The sequence below is a fragment of the Chiloscyllium plagiosum genome, unplaced genomic scaffold, assembly GCF_037043375.1.
Source record: "Chiloscyllium plagiosum isolate Xiang-an unplaced genomic scaffold, Cpla_swu_hap1 HiC_scaffold_12, whole genome shotgun sequence".
NCBI lineage: Eukaryota > Metazoa > Chordata > Chondrichthyes > Orectolobiformes > Hemiscylliidae > Chiloscyllium > Chiloscyllium plagiosum.
The window spans coordinates 86,242,883-86,261,786 of NW_028270150.1; positions in this window are offsets into that span (position 1 = coordinate 86,242,883).

Below are 18,904 nucleotides of genomic sequence, written 5' to 3' on the forward strand. Positions count from 1 at the left end.
CAAATTTAGTGTGAGAAAAGCTAACTACAAATGTAAAAGCACATGTTAAGAGTTTCTACCAGTATTTAATAAGGAAAAGAGTGACTCAAATGGGTATCGATCCCCTAGAGGTTGAGAATGGGGAACTAATAATGGGAAACAAGACAATGTGGCAATATAGAACAGATCTTTTGTATCTGTCTTCACTGTAGAAGCCACAAAAAAAATGTCAAAAATATTTAAAAATCAAAAGGTAAAAGAGAGGGGGGGATCTTTTCAACAATCATAATCACTAAGCAAACAGCACTAATAAAACTGATGGTGGATTGAACAGCTTTAATCTTAGCGTCTTAAAGAAGTGTTTGCAGAGATAATAGATGCATCGGTTGTGATCTTTTAAAACTCCCTGGATTTTAAACATGCCCTAATGGATTGGAAATCAGATAGGCTGGCAGTTGAGTCTTGTAATGAATGGGTGGGGTTGTAGCTGGGCAGAGTGACAGCAAGACAGGAGGGTGATGCCAAGCCAGGATAGGTCAAAGGGCCTGTCCGAGTGGAGGCAGCAGAGGAGAGGTCAGGGGAGAGATAGTGGCAAGGGTGTAGTCAGGCGGTGAGGTCAAGTCAGGAGGGAATCTGAAGATTCATGGTTAGTTGCCAAATGACTGTATTTAGGTGGGGAGATGGAGGATTGGGGGTGGGGGCGTTTGATAACAGGTGCATCATGTGATGAGTTTAGATCAGGGGAGTTGTGGGATGGAGGTGGTTGGCTGCTGGTGTCTGCTCAGGTCAGGTCAAAGGTTCAGAAGGCTAGCTCGGTTTGGCCAAAGGGAATCAGTTATACCTTTACCGAGGAATCAGACTGGGATTTTTCAATCTAATATTCCTTGGGTAATTATCCAGGTAAGTCAATCAGAACTGTTTGACAATTTGGACCCTAACTCAAAATTGGAAACTTTTGTTTGGAGGCCCTAGGAAATAGGGAAACGCCCATCAAGAGTTCATGTTTCCCACACAATTCTAATGGAGTAATTTTGCTGGGAACTCTGCAGCATCCTGTAATTTCAAGGTGAGAGTATTATCGCCTGGCTATACAGGTGCCAACCCCTTGTTGATCGTGAAACAGTTTGGGATATCTGGTTGTGGAATGTGTTATGTAAATTCCACTCTTTCTTTCTTCAGTTCATGGGATCTTACTCCAATGTACCCCTACAAAACACCACTTCAAAAGCATTCATTGGCTGGAGAGCACTTTAGGACTCTCCAAGGATGTGAAAAGTGATGTATAAATATAAGCGTCATCCTTCTTCTCTATCAGCTATTTTTCCTCTGTGCCATTGGTACAATGAATAAGTGTAGGCAGCTTTCCTGTGAAATGTAATTTCTGTATCACCTCTACTTGCCAGAGTACCTTTTCAACATGCATCACAGGCAGGCTAAAAAAAATGTTGGGTGGGATCTAAAATTATTTTGCTTAGAAAACATTAGCTAGTGGAAAAACTAGAAATAGATATTATTGTGTGCTTGGTTTATAGAGTGTCAGTTCTGACTGAGATCCAAATCCTGTTGACAAGTCAAAGTTTTCAGCTCAATTTTTAAAAGTGATGAAAGCATGTGTCTCTGAGTCATATACTGGATATGACCTCAAGCTCTGGTTTGAAATGTCAGATTTAAAGGAGTGTGTGATATGAGGATGTTATCAGTATTTGAGAGGAATCACTCCTGTGGCCTGCTGGTCTTCGGATTACAACTCTCCGCAGTGTTAGTTTTAGTGTCAGATAGCGGACCAAAGTTTCTGTGACCTTTTGTCGAAGGTTGACTGTGAGCCTATCTGACTCATAAGAGGAGCTGCACCAGAGATTGGTGCACAAGATTACTTTCAGAAAGCAAACGTCAACATTTATTTAACCCCTTCAGTGCTGTAAAAACTACCACAAGACCTTGTACAAAATGCCCCCGTGACTGAAGCCATTGTTGTCGTATTTCATGGAGCATTTCCTTTGGTAAGATAAATATAGACTTTACTAAATATTTATTTTTAAAGGGCCAGAAATCTCGTGAGAAAGTGCATGCCAAATGTTTGACTTTAACTTGTAAACAGCCACAGTGGACCAATTTTGACTTCTGCTTGTCTGGCCCTGTTCTACTGGTGAAGATACCACCTTGATTTCAATTTCTCATTTAAGTCTGGCAAATGGGCTGGAAGGCCCCTTCACAAACAATCCTTTCATTGGATGGAGGCCCCAGTTTCAGGTGGAAGAATGGGTTACCAAGGTATACTGAGGTAATAATTATAGAAGGTAGGGATCCCAGGACAAAAAATATTGGCTGATTTATTTCTGTTGACCCTGGAACTATTTGACCCTACTGAATTGCTGTTGTGCCTTTGGCTGGCCCTTCTTACTTGGAATTGGTTAGACTGTGTGCTGAACAAACCCCAACCAGCTCCAACCTTAAACTGCTGGGGCTTGTAATAGGATATGATCGCTAGACACACATTCCCCTCTCCTCTCCCCATCCTTGTCAGCATTCTGCACGAACCATTCCCTCCAACCCTCCTCCATTCCCAACACCACCACATATCCCCAAGGCATCTTCCCAAAAGCACCACCGAAGTTGCAACAGTTGCCCATTTATCACCTCCGTCCTCACTATATCCAAGGCCTAAAACATTGCTTCCAGGTGAAGCAGCAATTTACCTGCACTTTATTCAATCTGACCCATTGCTCACAATGGGGTCTCCTCTACCTTGGGGTGACTAAACACAGACTAGGCAACCGCTTTGCAGACCACCTACATTCGGTGCGTAAGAATGATCCTGAGCTTCCAATTACTGCCACTTCAACACCCCACCATGTTCCCATGCTAACATTTCTGCCTCAGGCCTGCTCCAGTGCTCCAGTGAAGTTCAGTGCAAGCTGGAAGAACAATAACTCCTCTTCCAACTAGGCACTTTACAGCATTCAGGTTAGGAGAAAGTGAGCATTGCAGATGCTGGAGATCAGAGTCAAAGAGTGTGGCACTGGAAAAGCACAGCAGGTCAGGCAGCATCCGAGGAGCAGGAGACTCAACGTTTCGAGAATAAGCTATTCATCAGGAATGAGGGGGATGGCCCAAGGGGGCTAAGAGATAAATGGAAGGGGTGGGTGGGGCTGGGGGGAAAGTAGCTGGGAGTGTGATAGGTAGGTGAAATTGGGGTTGAAGGTGATAGGTCGGAGAGCAGGATGGAGTTGATCGGTGGGAAGGAAAATGGACAGGTAGGACAGTTCAAGAGGACAGTGCCAAGTTGGAGGGTTGGATCTGTGATACGGTGGGGAGAGGGGAAATGAGGAAACTGGTAAAATCCACATTGATCCCATGTGGTTGGAGGGTCCAAAGGCAAAGAAGAGTTCTTCCTCCAAGCATCAGGTGGCTAGAGTTTGGCAGTAGAGGAGGCCCAGGACTTGTATGTCCTTGGCAGAGTAGGAGGGGTCGTTAAAGTATTTGGCCACAGGGCAGTGGGATTGTTTAGTGTGTACGTCCCAGAAATGTTCTTGGAAACTTTCCACAAGGTATCCTGTCTCCCCATTGTAGAGGAGACCACATCGAGAGCAACAGACACAGTAAATCTCCGTCAGATGTGGAAAGATCGTTTGTGGCATTGGATGGAGGTGAAGGGGGAGGTGTGGGTGCAGGCTTTTCCACAAGAAGTGCAAACCTGCGCCCACACATACTGTCTCACCTCCATCCAAGACCCTAAAGGATCCTTCCACATTCAACAGAGATTTACCTATATTTCCACATATGTCAGCTACTGTGTCTGCTGCTCTTGTTGTGGTCTCCTCTACACTGGGGAGATAGGACACCAACTTGTGGAACATTTCAGAGAACATCGCTGGGACACACACACTAAACAACCCCATTGCCAAACACTTTAACTCCCCCTCCCACTCCACTAAGGACATGCAAGTACTGGGCCTACAGGCGGGAGATGGAAGACCTGGAAAAATGGTGTACTGAGAACAAACTAGTTCTCGATGCCGGCAAAAACAAGGAACTCATTATTTGGTATTACTCATGCCCCCCCATCCATTAACAGCACAGAGGTGGAACAAGTGAAGAGTGTCAAGCTCCTGGGAGTGGTCATCCACAACAAGCTTTCTTGGATTCTTCATGTGGACGCACTGGTTACAAAGGCCCAACATCTCTTCTTCCTCAGGCAGCTGAGGAAATTTGGCATGACGGTGAATACCCTTGCCAACTTTTATAGGTCCGCCATTGAGAGCATTCTGTCTGGATGTATCACTACCTGGTATGGCAACTGTACCATTCATGATCGGAGACAGTTACAGAGAGTGGTGAATTTGGCCCGGACAATTACATAGGCCAATCTCTCATTGACAGAATCCATCTACCAGACCCCGCTGTCAAGGAAAGGCCGTCAGCATTCTCAAAGATCCATCCCACCCTGGCAATGCTTTTCTACAACCTCTACTACTGGGGGAAGGTACAGAAGCCTGAATACACACACCAGCCGGTTTCGAAACAGTTTCTACCCTACTGTTGTTTAATCCTGAATGGACTCACAAAGTCTTACCATTCGCCTGTAACTGTGTTTTTGTTTCTGCTGCTGTCTTCCTGTTATTTACTTATCTATGCTACTTAACTCTGTGATCTGCCTGTATTGCTCACAAGGCAAAGCTTTTCACTGTGCCTCGGTACACGTGACAATAAATTAAATTCAATTCAATTCCTCCACCACCAAACTCTAACCATCTACCGTGTGGAGGAAGAACGCCTCTTCTTCCGCCTTGGGACCCTCCAATCACACAGGATCAATCTGATTTTCACCAGTTTCCTCATTTTCCCTCCCCCACCTTATCCAGATTCAACCATCCAACTCGGCACTTGATCTGTCCTACCTCTCCATCTTCCTTCCCGTCTATCCACTCCACCTTCCTCTCTGTCCCATCACCTCCACCTTCATCTACCTGTCGCACTCTCAGTTACCTTTCCCCCAGCCCCACCTCCCTCCCATTTATCTCTCAGTCCCTTGGACCATACCCCCCTTTCCTGTTGCAGAGCTTAAGCTCGAAACATTGACTCTCCTGCTCCTCGGATGCTGCCTGCCTGGCGATGCTTTTCCAGCACCAGACTCTTGGACAGCATTCAGGATTATAACATCGAGTTTAACAATTTCAGAAATGAACACTTTCCTCCATGTTTGTTATCCACTCCCGCACTCTCAGTTCATAGAACTTCTGTATGGGTCGCTCCCAGCACAGTCAACCTGCTTTCAACTATTTGCATTCCCATTCAGTGTTTTTCTCTCTTTCTGGCTTATCGTCAGTAACCCCTTTTGCCTGCTTCTCCCTTTTTACCCCCTCACTCTCCAGGCACCCTCTATTGATACTCAGCTCAATGCTGCCCCCACTGGCTCTGTACCGCCCATCACTCCAAGCACTGTCCTCAGCATAAAGACGATCATTTCCCAGCTGTTTTCAGTTCCAAAAAAAAGAGTCATACTGTACTCAAAATATTAACTCTACTTTTTCTCTTCAAACTTAGAGAGGTTTAGAAAATCATGATGAGCCTGGAAAGGGTAAATAGACAAGGTTCTTTCCCTTGGGATGGGGGATCCAGAACTAAAAGTGAGGGTGAGAGAGGAAAGATTTAAAAGGGACCTAAGGGATAACTGTTTCATGCAGAGGGTGGTGCGTGTATGGAATGAGCTGCCAGAGGATGTGGTGGAGGCTGGTACAATTGCAACATTTAAAAGGTGTCCGAATGGGTATATGAATAGGAAGGGTTTGGAGGGATTTGGGTCGGGTGCTAGCAGGTGGGACTAGTTTAATTTAGGATATCTAGTGAGCATGGATGAGTTGGACCAAAGGGTCCGTTTCCGTGCTGTTTCTGTGCTGTACATCTCTATGACTCACACAACACCAGGTTATAGTCCAACAGGCTTATTTGGAAGCACTAGCTTTCAGAGCACTGCTCCTTCACAACCACCTGATGAAGAAGCAGCGCTCCAAAAGCTAGTGCTTCCAAATAAACCTGTTGGACTATAACCTGGTGTTGTGTGATTTTTAACTTTGTAAGAAGGAACTTTTGGACCAAGTTTCTTTTTAATTCATTTATGTGGTCTTCACTGGCTGGGCTAGAACTTATTGCTTGTCCCCATTTGCCCTTGAGAAGGTGATGGTGAGCTGGCTACTTGAATTGCTGCATTCCTGGGAGTGTCAGAACACCCACCGAGCTGCTAGGAAGGAAGTTCTAGGACTTTGACATGGCAACAGTGAAGTAATGGCGATATATTTCCAAGTCAGCGTGCTGTGTGAATTAGAGAGAACTTACAGGTGGAAGCACTCTCACTTATGAGCTGCCCTTCTCCTAAACCATAACTCTGAATTATTTACATACATTTTCTGCTGGATTTTGTTTTTGCTTTGGCATTGTGTGACTTGCATTAGGTTTGCAGGAGAAGTTTTCACCACAGTATGATTTCTCACTGTTTCTTACCAAAATCGCCTCATTAAGTAACTACCAATATCTCCAAAAGAACAACATTGGTGCCATATTTAAAAGGCTGCTGTGTACCCTGTGGCCGGGCACTGACAGTCTGAAGCTGTACTGTCCAGAGATGGACACAATGCTCAGATGTTGGAGAGAGGGAAGATGGTCACGAGTCACCAACAGGGACATTCAGATCATGGCTCGTCTTCCCCTTCTCCATCTGGGACCTGCAGATCCTGGTGGAGGGGATGGTGCAGAGGAGGGGCATTCTCCTCCTAGAGGATTAGCAGAGGATGCCACAACTCTAGACCCTGACAGCCAAGGTTGCTAATGGGGTCAGTGACATTTGTCTGGAGGAACAGTCAACAGTGCATGAAAACAGTCAATGTCCTTCTCCACTCTGCCAGGTCAAATGTTAAATTCTTCGCTTTGCTACCTCACTCACTCTCTCTGCTTTTGCACTCACTTCTCACTAAGGCTCATGCTCTGCCATTCTATTGCCTGCAACATCATCTCTCAATCACTTTCAAACCCCAGCTTCCCAAGCCACTAACTCTGCATGCATTCCGTGATGTGTATTCACTCCTTCAGAATACCTTCTCAGCATTTGGCCACCTGCACCAATGCTAACAGTCACATCACCCTTTTCTTTTTATTCAACACTTTCATTATAGAGGTGTACCATACAGGGAGCCAATACATTGGGAAGGCCAGGGATTAAGGGCCCTTCATCCTGTAGGATGTGCATGCCTATATTCAAAGTTCTTTCCCATTTATGGACCTCATATTGTTGAGTCTCACTTTTGCAAATTAAGTCAGTTACCTCACCACTCTGGGTGTGGCTGCAACTATTCTTTTCCTCATTATGTTTTTGATTTCTAGCTTAATGGAAGGTGACAGTGAGCATTCCTTGGCTAGTGGCTTCTGGGCTCCACCTCAATGTGATAATGAGTCCCCAAACATGCAGACCCTCATCTTGTGACATCCTGCCCCTCCATGGTCCAACCTTCCCAGGTTCCCACCCAAGCAGTCTACATGACCCTACCCCCACCTCCAACAATCCCCTTCCCCCTTAATTTCTCTTGGCAGACCTGACTATCTGCGGTCCACCACTTGAGAAACATAACTGGACAGCCCAGGACAAGAAGAGTCAAGACTCCTGACTAATGACTGCGCATGTCCCCAACTGCGTTGGCTCCTACACCGTGTCCCCGCGCCCCACATTGTCCTTTGCAGGGTTACAGAATTGACCATGACTTACTCCCCAGACTGCTGGGGCACTGAGATCACCTCAACCAGATACCTCACCTGCATTCGAGGTACTCCAGAAAGATTCATGAGGTTAATTCCATGTTTGAAAGGACTTTCTTCTGATGGGAGGTTGAATAGTTGGGTTGGTCTTCATTGGACTTTAAAAGAATGAGAGGAAACCTTATTGAAACACACAATAAATTGTGCTTCCTCATCACACTAAAATATTCTTCATTTGAAAATAAAAATGCGGCCTAAATACTGTCGTGCAATTTATTGTCTCAATATTTTGGAGCTTCACCAGCTGAAATTTTCTTTTACATATTCTTGACTTTGTACCAGGAGAACAAGGGTGATACCATTTACAAGTCGGTGCCTGAACCGAGTGTGTCAGGGATCTAGCATATGGACAAGCTCACCAAGTTTCTTATTTATATGCATAATGATTTCCTCCTCAAAAACATTAACATATGCGCACCCACCCAAAACATCTTCCAGTGAAACAGTCAACGACTAATTTAAAGGCTGCATGTTTGCAGAATCAGCAAAATAAATGGCTCGTCAGTCTGTTTCAATATGGGTTGAAGATGAATCTTGACTAAGACAGAAACTGTTTCGAAGCATGTATTGTACAAAGCACAAGAAACTCACTTCAACAATGCATGCAACCAGACTATGTATATTTAAGCAAAACAGTTACAATGAACAAATTGCATGATCAAAAAATCAAATAATCTTCCACCTCTGGGAGCAGAAACCAGCCCACTGTGATGGGATAAATGCCGTCTTCAGTAGTTCCTCTTTTCAAAGGAATCTGTTTGTCTCAGTCATGTACACGCCCACAAAGAACAAGCCAAGAGCAGAAAACTGATCCATGACCAATATACACAGTGACAGCAGTGAGCCTCACCAACCAAGGCGCAGTGCTGCAACTCACCAAGGTTCCTTTGACAGCACCAACCAAGCCTGTGGCCCCAATCACCACCTTGTCCCGCAGGCAGTCTGCAGGCCAGACCCGTGAAGACTATGTTTGGAGCCGACCAAGCCTTGTACAAAGATAGACGGAACAACAGGTACGTATGAGGGGAGGAGGGAGCCTGTGATTGGACAAGCAGCACACAGTAGAAAGGCAAGCAGCAGCAACCAGTTTTCAGTTTGCAGAGCACTGGAGTAGGCCGAGAGAGGCCTTTGCATGTGCGGAGGAAGACAGACGAAAGGCAGGACAAGGACAGGTTCATATGAGCAGCGTGCAACACTGGGGAAGTAGGACAGAGAAAAGCCCGTGGAGAAATACTGGAGAGGCAGGAGAGCCTGTGCGAGAATGGGAAAACACGGGGAAGGGAGGACAGAAGAGGCCGATCCGAGTTTGCAGAAATGTCAATTTCAATGGCCAATTTTATTAATTATCCATTTATTTATTTCAATGTATTGGTTTATTGTTTTGCTTAATGGTATTCTGAGAACAGTATATTTGTGATGTTGCTATCACATTAAAAAGATTATTTTGGCCTGGCTTTTTTTTTGAAGAGAGGTTGTAAAAGCAGAGGTAGTGAACTAAATAACTTAGGAGACCTTTAGGTTTATTTCAGAACAGTTGTAACAATGGCAGGGGAGTGGCCAGCGCTCACAAACCAGGCTTTCTCGTCATTTTTTAGCTTTAGCAGTCAGCAGCTGTTCGGGGGCCCAGAAGAGTTGGAAACTTCAGTACATGATTCCTAACTGCTACTTTCTCTGAAATCTCTCCTGATGTTTCTTCCCCCTGGATTGGAGAACTGCATGTAAGAATCTGTGTCTGAATTTGCCTTTTTGCCAAGGGGTGTGTTTATGGGATGTTACTATATTGGAACAGTTAATTAGTAATAGATACTGTAAGTTTTTTCCAATAATTAAGTTATTCTAAATTCTTCTTTCTTTTGTTTGTATTTCAAAATTAGTGTTTAAATAAATTGTTTTTTGCTTAATGTTGAGTAGTTTGAATAGTCGCATTGCACCTGGAACACGCACTTCACAACTCCCTTGAAAATAAGGAATCGTTAAGGCCTAGACTACCCTTCTTAAAATATTTTGTGGAGATCTGGTCTGGTCCATAACAATTGGCAAATGAATCAGTAAAATAATATTGAATCATTTTAACACTTTATATACCTCAACATCCCTTAATCTTATACTGTAAAGAACCTCTGGCTAACACCATCAATAATTTGAAAATCACACAACACCAGGTTATAGTCCTACAGGTTTAATTGGAAGCACACTAGCTTTCGGAGCGTTGCTCCTTCATCAGATGGTAGTCGCGACGCTCCAAAAGCTAGTGTGCTTCCAATTAAACCTGTTGGATTATAACCTGGTGTTGTGTGAGTTTTAACTTTGTACACCCCAGTCCAACACCGGCATCTCCAAATCATCAATAATTTGAATAATTGTTAAATGTAAACTGCATGTTTGATCAGACCTCTTCATCCAAACAGCTTGGTGTCAGGAAAGTGCCTGATTTAGGATTAACTAATATTTGTGAGTCGCTTAGCAATTGCCAGTTGTCTGTAAAAGATCAATTAACAAAGCTAATACATGTAACAATGGGTGACTGTTGGTGCAGATCAAAGGGGACTAGAAACAGGATACCTCACTAAGATGTTGGACTGGATCAGGAAGTCCCTAATGTATAATTGAACCCAAGATGTGTAAACACATTGAGTAAGCAGGAAACCGAAGTTTAAGCTGGTATGGACAAAAATAAGTGGCTTATGGAGTCAGATAGCTTGCACTTGGGGACATAACAGAAATATTGTGCAGGATCAGATGCAAAAACAGAGGGGAAGGCAAGATCTGAAGCAAAATACTGCAGATGCTCGACATTTGAAATAAATAAAAGCAGGAAATTCTGGAAAAGCTCTGAAAGCATGAGTGCAGAGGAAAACGGAATAAACGTTTTTGGTCAACAACCATTCATCACAATCCACCATAATCTCAGGTAGCAGTCCAGATCATAGATAAAAAAAGAATGTTTTCCTCACGTCACATTAGTTCTTTTTGGCAATCATTTTAAATCTTTGTCAACATGTTCTCGATCATTTTGCCAATAGGTACAGTTTCTCACTATATACACCATCTAGATCCCTTGTGATTTCAAACATCTCCATAAAATCACCTTTCAAAATCGTCTCCTCCAGTTTCTCCACTCTATCCATTTACGGAAATCCCTCTCTGCTGGTCTTTTGCAAATCTTTTTTGCACTCTTTAAATCCTTCATTTTCCCCTTTAAAGCATGGCACACAATTAATCACAGCACTCCAGTTGAGGCTAAATCAACATTACATAAAGGCTCATCATTACTTTGTCACTGATGTGACAATGGATGATAACCTCTGATTATGTATGGATGTATTGAATTTTTAATTACAACACTTTGTTTTTAAAAAGAAGAGCACATTTAGCCACAATATGATTGTGAATGTAAATCCAGTGGCTGTCTGCTAAAGCCTTGAGAGGAACCATGGAAAGTCACACTGGAAAGGGGCTTCACAAAGCAACACTTCAAAGGGAAAGATGCAATTGAAAACAAATTGGGCCGTGATTACAGGGATAATAAACTCACTTTTTCTTTTTAACTCAAGAAAGCCTGGTTAATTTGGCTCCTTTCAAAGCATGAATACTTTTGTCTTGGGAGAAAATATCCACAAAGGAAAAGATCCTTTCTAAATTAACTTATTGCAACTAAAGGTAAGAGAGGTTGAATTCAGAAGAAGAGCCAGTTCATACCTCCTCCCCGGGAGCATATACATTTGTGGGTACTTATCTGGAATCATAATGAATTGGGAATTCTCACTCAAGGACTGGCCAAAACACAGTGAGAGTGAACAAGTATATTCCTAGCTTTGTCTCTAGTCCGTCTGGAATGTCATGTGTTATCGGTGGCTCTCTAGTTTACTTAGCTTGGTATTTATTATGAGCATTGCACTGGCTGACCTGGTCCTCATTCCAACAGGCTCAACTATATGTCACCTATCAGCCTGAGTGAACCAACCTGTTGTTTGGTGTACAGTGATTCATCAGAATCTAGTATGCTATCTCTCCAATAATCAGCCATAATTATTGTGCTTCCATCTGGTCGTCTGCCAGAGTGAGGACTGTTTCTTCATCTTGCAGTAAAGACACTGCTTTCTCCATACTGGACATGTCTTTTTTCCACTTTGCATGAAGTCCCCCTGCAATATTTACATCCTAAACTTTGTCTACGATTCTCTGTCCTTTGGGTCAGGATGCCTATGTGAGACCTTAATGTAAGAACTTCTCTGTACTGCCATGAATTTGCTCCATCTGATGAATTACAACCTCAGTGTTTCTGTACAATTCAGTTACTCTCCTGACAACAGGTATCTTCTCTCTCAGTAGATGTGCTCTCAATGTGGGTTCTCTTATGTCTAGTACAATCCTGTCTTTTATTTGATCATTTTTTAGTTGCACAATTTCACAGGATTCTGCAAGTAGAATTGATGAAGTCACATATTGATCAATGGCCTTATTTTCACTGTGGGCCTGAATATTCAACACACATAGTTCCTAACTTACATACACTTAGGGTAAAAAGCATGCTTTCAAGATTTCAAATTTCTTCACCTGTTTTTGCTGTTCTTCACTGAGATTCAGGATTGAATACATTTTGAAACAATCTCTTCCCAGCAGTGATAAGAGAATAGCTGCTTTCAGCTAAATGTAAACCAGAAAATGTTGGAGAAACTCAGCAGATCTGGCAGCACCAGTGGAAAGAGAAACACAGTAAATATTTTGAGTCCAGTATGACTCTTCTTTGGAACTGAAGAGCAGAACTTCTGTTTCTCTTTCAGATTTCCATCATCCACAGTATTTTGCTTTTATTTGAGCTACTCTTAGCTGTTCTGTCTTGTTAAATAGATTTGTTGCTATTTCATATTTTGTTATTGCAAGTGAAAAAGACTGCTTCATATCATCTCAAAATTTGACTGGAGCTGGGAGTGGAAAAGTTCAGCCATTGTCTCTTACTCAGCTATGGCCGATTTCTTCAATTTTCTAGTTTCTTAACAGTTAATTGTCACAGTTATCCCTGCTCTGAAGATTCTTGCATTCCTTAGTCAGTAGCTCTGCCATTTTTACAGCTCCTCAATACTTAATCTTAGCTTCATGTCTGACACCATGTTTCATAATCACCAGAAAGCAGCCGTGTCAGTATTCATTCTTTATTAAAGTGCATGCAAAATGGCTGCTTCCAGTTTGTGTGCCTTATGATGGGGGTCACATTACTATAGCAGATCTGGAAGTATATTTCTACATTATCACATTTCAATCCAAATATTTCCACAAGGATCTAATGAATAAGTAACCTATTTTTTGTGCTGCAAAATCTTGTGAGTGCAAAACTCCATGCTGATACTGAGTTTCAATATCAAGGGATGTTGCATTAAAGGTGCCATTTATTGTTTGAGATGTTATAATGAAGCCCCGTCTGCCCTTGTAAAACATTCCACTGTATGATTTTGAAGAAATGTGGAATTCTCTCCAGTATGCTAGCTGATATTTAGATTAGATTCCCTTCGGCCCAACAAGTCCACACCGACCTCCGGAGAGTAATGCACCCCCAACTAATGCACCTAACAACTACAGAGAATTTAGCGTGGCCAATTCACCTGATATGCACATCTTTGGAATGTGGAAGGAAACCGGAGCATCCAGAGAAACCCACGCAGACACGGGGAGAATGTGCAAACTCCGCATAGACAGTCCCCAAGGCTGGAATTGAACCTGGGACCCTGGCGCTGTGAGACAGCAGTGCTAACCACTGAGTTACCGTGCCGCCCCCAATTTAGCCTAACCAATAACACTAAAATTGATTCCGGTCATTTATCTCACCTGCTTGTGGGACTTTGCTGTGCCAAAATTGACAGTCATATATCCTACATTATACCAATTACTATATTAAAAAAGTTCTTCCCTGTGTGTAAACCATTTGAGCTAACTTGATGTTGAGAAGTGCTAAATAAGTGCGAGTTTTTTTTCTTTGTGAGTGACAACAACAAACAATCAAATGGTTATTATTCTAACTTGGTACATGGTAAAGAATAATTGAAATGAAGGATTAATTAACAATTATTGGTATCCGATAGAAAGAGCATAAAGATGGACTCCGAATTATTTGCACAAGCAAAGATCAGGACAGCATAACACGGACCCATTTTAAGTAATTGCCAGATTACTAATGAGCTAACACCAGACCAGGAGACTTTCAATGTGGTTGTTGATAGAGTTCCGGTTGGAATGCCATGCTTCGAGGAATTCTTGTGCGTGTCTCTGTTTGGCTTGTCCTAGGATGGATGTGTTGGCCTAGTCAAAGTGGTGTCCTTCCTCATCCATATGTAAGGATACTAGTGAGAGTAGGTCATGTCTTTTTGTGGCCAGTTGATGTTCATGTATCCTGGTGGCTAGGTTTCTGCCTGTTTGCCTAATGTTGTGTTTGTTACAGTTCTTGCATGGTATTTTGTAGCTAACATTAATTTTGCTTGTTGTCTGTATAGGGTCTTTCAAGTTCATTAGCTGCTGTTCTAGAAGCACGGCATTCCAACCGGAACTTTTCAACAACCACATTGACTTGGATGCCATTTACCACTTCCTGGAAAAAAGAACAGGAAATGATATCACCATAGGAAATAATGTCACCACAGGAAATGACATCACCAACCCAAGGAAACTCAAACATATAAATAGAAAGTAGGCTGCACCACCAGTGTGTCATTCAGGGGCTCACTGAAAATGTTGCCTAGTATGGTGACGAAATGTCTGAAAATGAACCTTCCAGCTCATCAAGATTCCTATATCCAGAACCTCAACCTGAGCTACAAATCTTCTCGAAACTCGTTAACTTTTTTTAATGTTATCCATGTTGATGCAAAATGTATTTCCTTATATTTCACCTGTGTTAGTTAAGGAAAATCATCAAATAGTAAATGCCAAAGGTGACAATGTCCCAGTAACAGCAGATCTCAGTGTGTGCCACATCCCAGAATCACGAATGTTTGACTCAGATGAACATAATCTTTAACATTTTCCTGCTGTGCGGTGTAATGTTGATGGTTTAGTAGCGGTATTAGAGTCATTTGGACAAGGATGTCATACTGCATTCGTGCTGCGCTTTTGATGCCATCGAATTCCATCAAGTAAAGATAAGCGTTGAATTTATATAGCAGCTTCCACATTCTCAGGACATCCCAAAATGCTTTACAGCCAATGAATTATTTATGACAGACAGTAATAGAGTCATAGAGATGTACAGCATGGAAACAGACCCTTCGGTCCAACCCGTCCATGTCAACCAGATAACCCAATCCAATCTAGTCCCACCTGCCAGCACCCGGCCCATATCCCTCCAAACCCTTCCTATTCATATACCCATCCAACTGCCTCTTAAATGTTGCAATTGTACCAGCCTCCACCACTTCCTCTGGCAGCTCATTCCATACACGTACCACCCTCTGCGTGAAAAAGTTGCCCCTTAAGTCTCTTTTATATCCTTTCCATCTCACCCTAAACCTATGCCCTCTAGTTCTGGACTCCCCGACCCCAGGGAAAAGACTTTATCTATTTATTCTATCTATACCCCTCATAGTTTTGTAAACCTCTATAAGGTCACCCCTCAGCCTCCGACACTCCAGGGAAAACAGCCCCAGCCTGTTCAGCCTCTCCCTGTAGCTCATATCCTCCAACCCTGGCAACATCCTTGTAAATCTTTTCTGAACCCTTTCAACTTTCACAACATCTTTCCGATAGGAAGGAGACCAGAATTGCATGCAATATTCCAACAGTGGCCTAACCAATGTGCTGTACAGCCGCAACAGGACCTCCCAACTCCTGTACTCAATACTCTGACCAATAAAGGAAAGCATACCAAACGCCTTCTTCACTCTCCTATCTACCTGCGACTCCACTTTCAAGGAGCCATGAACCTGCACTCCAAGGTCTCTTTGTTCAGCAACACTCCCTAGGACCTTACCATTAAATGTATAAGTCCTGCTAAGTTTTGCTTTCACAAAATGCAGCACCTCGCATTTATCTGAATTAAACTCCATCTGCCACTTCTCAGCCCATTGGCCCATTTGTCCAGATCCTGTTGTAATCTGAAGTAACCCTCTTCGCTGTCCACTATACCTCCAATTTTGGTGTCATCTGCAAACTTATTAACTGTACCTCTTATGCTCGCATCCAAATCATTTATGTAAATGACAAAAGGTAGAGGGCCCAGCACCGATCCTTGTGGCACTCCACTGGTCACAGGCCTCCAGTCTGAAAAACAACCCTCCACCACCACCCTCTGTCTTCTACCTTTGAGCCAGTTCTGTATCCAAATGGCTAGTTCTCCCTGTATTCCATGAGATCTAACCTTGCTAATCAGTCTCCCATGGGGAACCTTGTCGATCGCCTTACTGAAGTCCATATAGATCACATCTATTGCTCTGCCCTCATCAATCTTCTTTGTTACTTCTCAAAAAACTCAATCAAGTTTGTGAGACATGATTTCCCACATACAAAGCCATGTTGACTATCCCGAATCAGTCCTGGCCTTTCCAAGTACATGTACATCCTGTCCCTCAGGATTCCCTCCAACAACTTGTCCACCAAGGTCAGGCTCACTAGTCTTTACCGCCCTTCTTAAACAATGACACCACGTTTGCCAACCTCCAGTCTTCCGGCACGTCACCTATGACTATCAATGATACAAATATCTCAGCAAGAGGCCGTGCAATCACTTCTCTAGCTTCCCACAGAGTTCTCAGGTACACCTGATCAGTTCCTGGGGATTTATCCACCTTTAACCGTTTCAAGGCATCCAGCACTTCTTCCTCTGTAATCTGGACACTTTGCAAGATACCGCCATCTATTTCCCTACAGTCTATATCTTCCATATCCTTTTCCAGGGTAAATACTGATGCAAAATATTCATTTAGTATCTCCCCCATTTTCTGTGGCTCCACACAAAGGTGTTGGTAAATATGTCAGTTTAGTGAAATGGAATGAATAATTAGATATTTTTTGTGCAAATGGTTGAGGAAAAATGTTAGGAGAGCACCGCATTATTTTCTGAAACAGTGGTCTGGATTATTTATATCAATCTTAGAAGGCAGATGAATTATTAGTATAATGTCAATGAAAACACATGGTACACTTGAAAATGTAGATTACCTTTAGAGATACACTAAAGAGTCAAACTAGATTTTGTGGCTAGGACTAGGAATAGAGCTTGAACCTCTGATTACATCAGCAAGATTTATCATTGAATGAAGGCCAACATTTGATCTTTAAATGTAAAACTGAAAACTGTAATACTAGTTTCAACATCCAGTACTAAGTACAGCATGTGGAACTAGCAAACATTGAAACTTCAGCATTTTTACACAACATGTCAGCATTCCCTCATTGGCAAGTAATTTAGTGAGATGGTATACCCACAGCTGCTCTTTCACAACACTCTCTAATAGATTTAGATACAGCACTACTTGAGCTCGAGCACCATGACATATCTCTATATAATTTAACAAGGAAATATAATGGGCTACAGTCCCACTGTGTTTCCTGTACACTTGAGCCCAGAGATTGTGGGGATATGCTATTGGCACAGAGCCTGGCTAGATGTGAATGCAGTTTGGAGATATACCATGTCCACTTGGAACCTCACTGACTACCCATAGTTGGAATCTTTCAGTGTTGCACTGCTTGCGTTGAATAGATACTTGGAGCATGTGCCTTGTGCTAAATTTCCCTCAAAATAAGGTCTGTGCCATTGATACTACAAACAGGTGATATTACCCTTTATTTATTGAGAAGAAATAACTAGAATCATAAACCATATAATGCAAGAGAAGTCATTTGGCCAACTGAGCCTGTGTTGGTTTGTTGAAAAAGCTATCTTACAAGTCCCAGGTCCTTTGCAGTTGTTCCTTGGCTTTATAAATTATTCTGCTTCTATTTTATATTTGCAAATTACTAATGAATATGCCTCCACCATCAGCTCAGGCAGCATGTTCTGAATTATGAAATATTACACTGATACAGCAGTTTTCAGAATCCAAACAACAGCGTCAGGAACTTGAAACATCACAAAGTGTTTCACAGGCAAATAAATTTCTGCTCAATGAAATCACAGTTATAACATAGAAAATGTGGCAACCAATTTATGCATGGCAAAGAAATAGCTTTGTATTAATTACCAAATAATCTACTTAAATGAATTTGGTTGAGAGAAAATACTGACTCGGACATCAGGGAGAACTCCCTTGCTCTGCTCCAAAATAGTGCCACTGGATCTTTTACATCTACCAGAAGGGAAGGTTTCTCAGTGGCAGCTTTCTTAATTCATACTCAGAAGTTGTGCATTCAAGTCTCAGCTCTGAATTAAAAGGAAATACATTCCAGCTGCACTCCAAAGACTTGAGCATTTAATCTGTGGTGACACTTCAGTGTAGTAGTGATGGAGGTCTGCATTATTGGAAAAGATTTCTTCTGCTCTCTTAGTTAGATACAAAAGATCCCATGGCAGATTTAGAAGAACATCAGGGAATGTGGTACAGAATGGTGACCCTACCTCTGAACCAGGAGGCCCAGGAGAAAGCCCCACATGACGCAGAGGTGTGTCATAACATCACTGAACAGGGTTGATTAAAAATATCTATTGAGTTGACAATTATTTTGGATGGGGCAGCTCATGCAAAGAATTGCTTCAGATGGTTAGAGGATGTAGTTCCTGTAAATTAATCTATGAGCAAAATCCAAAATTGCCTTTTGTTCTGTGCAATAGCCTTCCTGCTCTGGAATGCACCACAATTGGTTTTTCAACATATTTAATTACTTTATTTGTATAGGGTTGGACGTTCAGCAAGTCTGAGAGAATATTCAGGAATTAATCCAGGAGATTTGGGACGGTCAAAGGGAACAGCCCTGGAAAGATAGGTTGTGATCGTTATCCTGTACTCACCAAACATGGCAATCAAACTCTTAAGGTTCATGCCTCATGATTAATCAGAATTAATTATAGAAACCCAGATTCTGAGTAGTTGGTAAAGAAGGCACTTCAAGTGCACGAGTTTTGTGATTTAAGTCCAGAGAAATGGGAATACTGCAAACCAAAAATTGGATGATGATGTGAGTGAGCGAGTCATTAGCT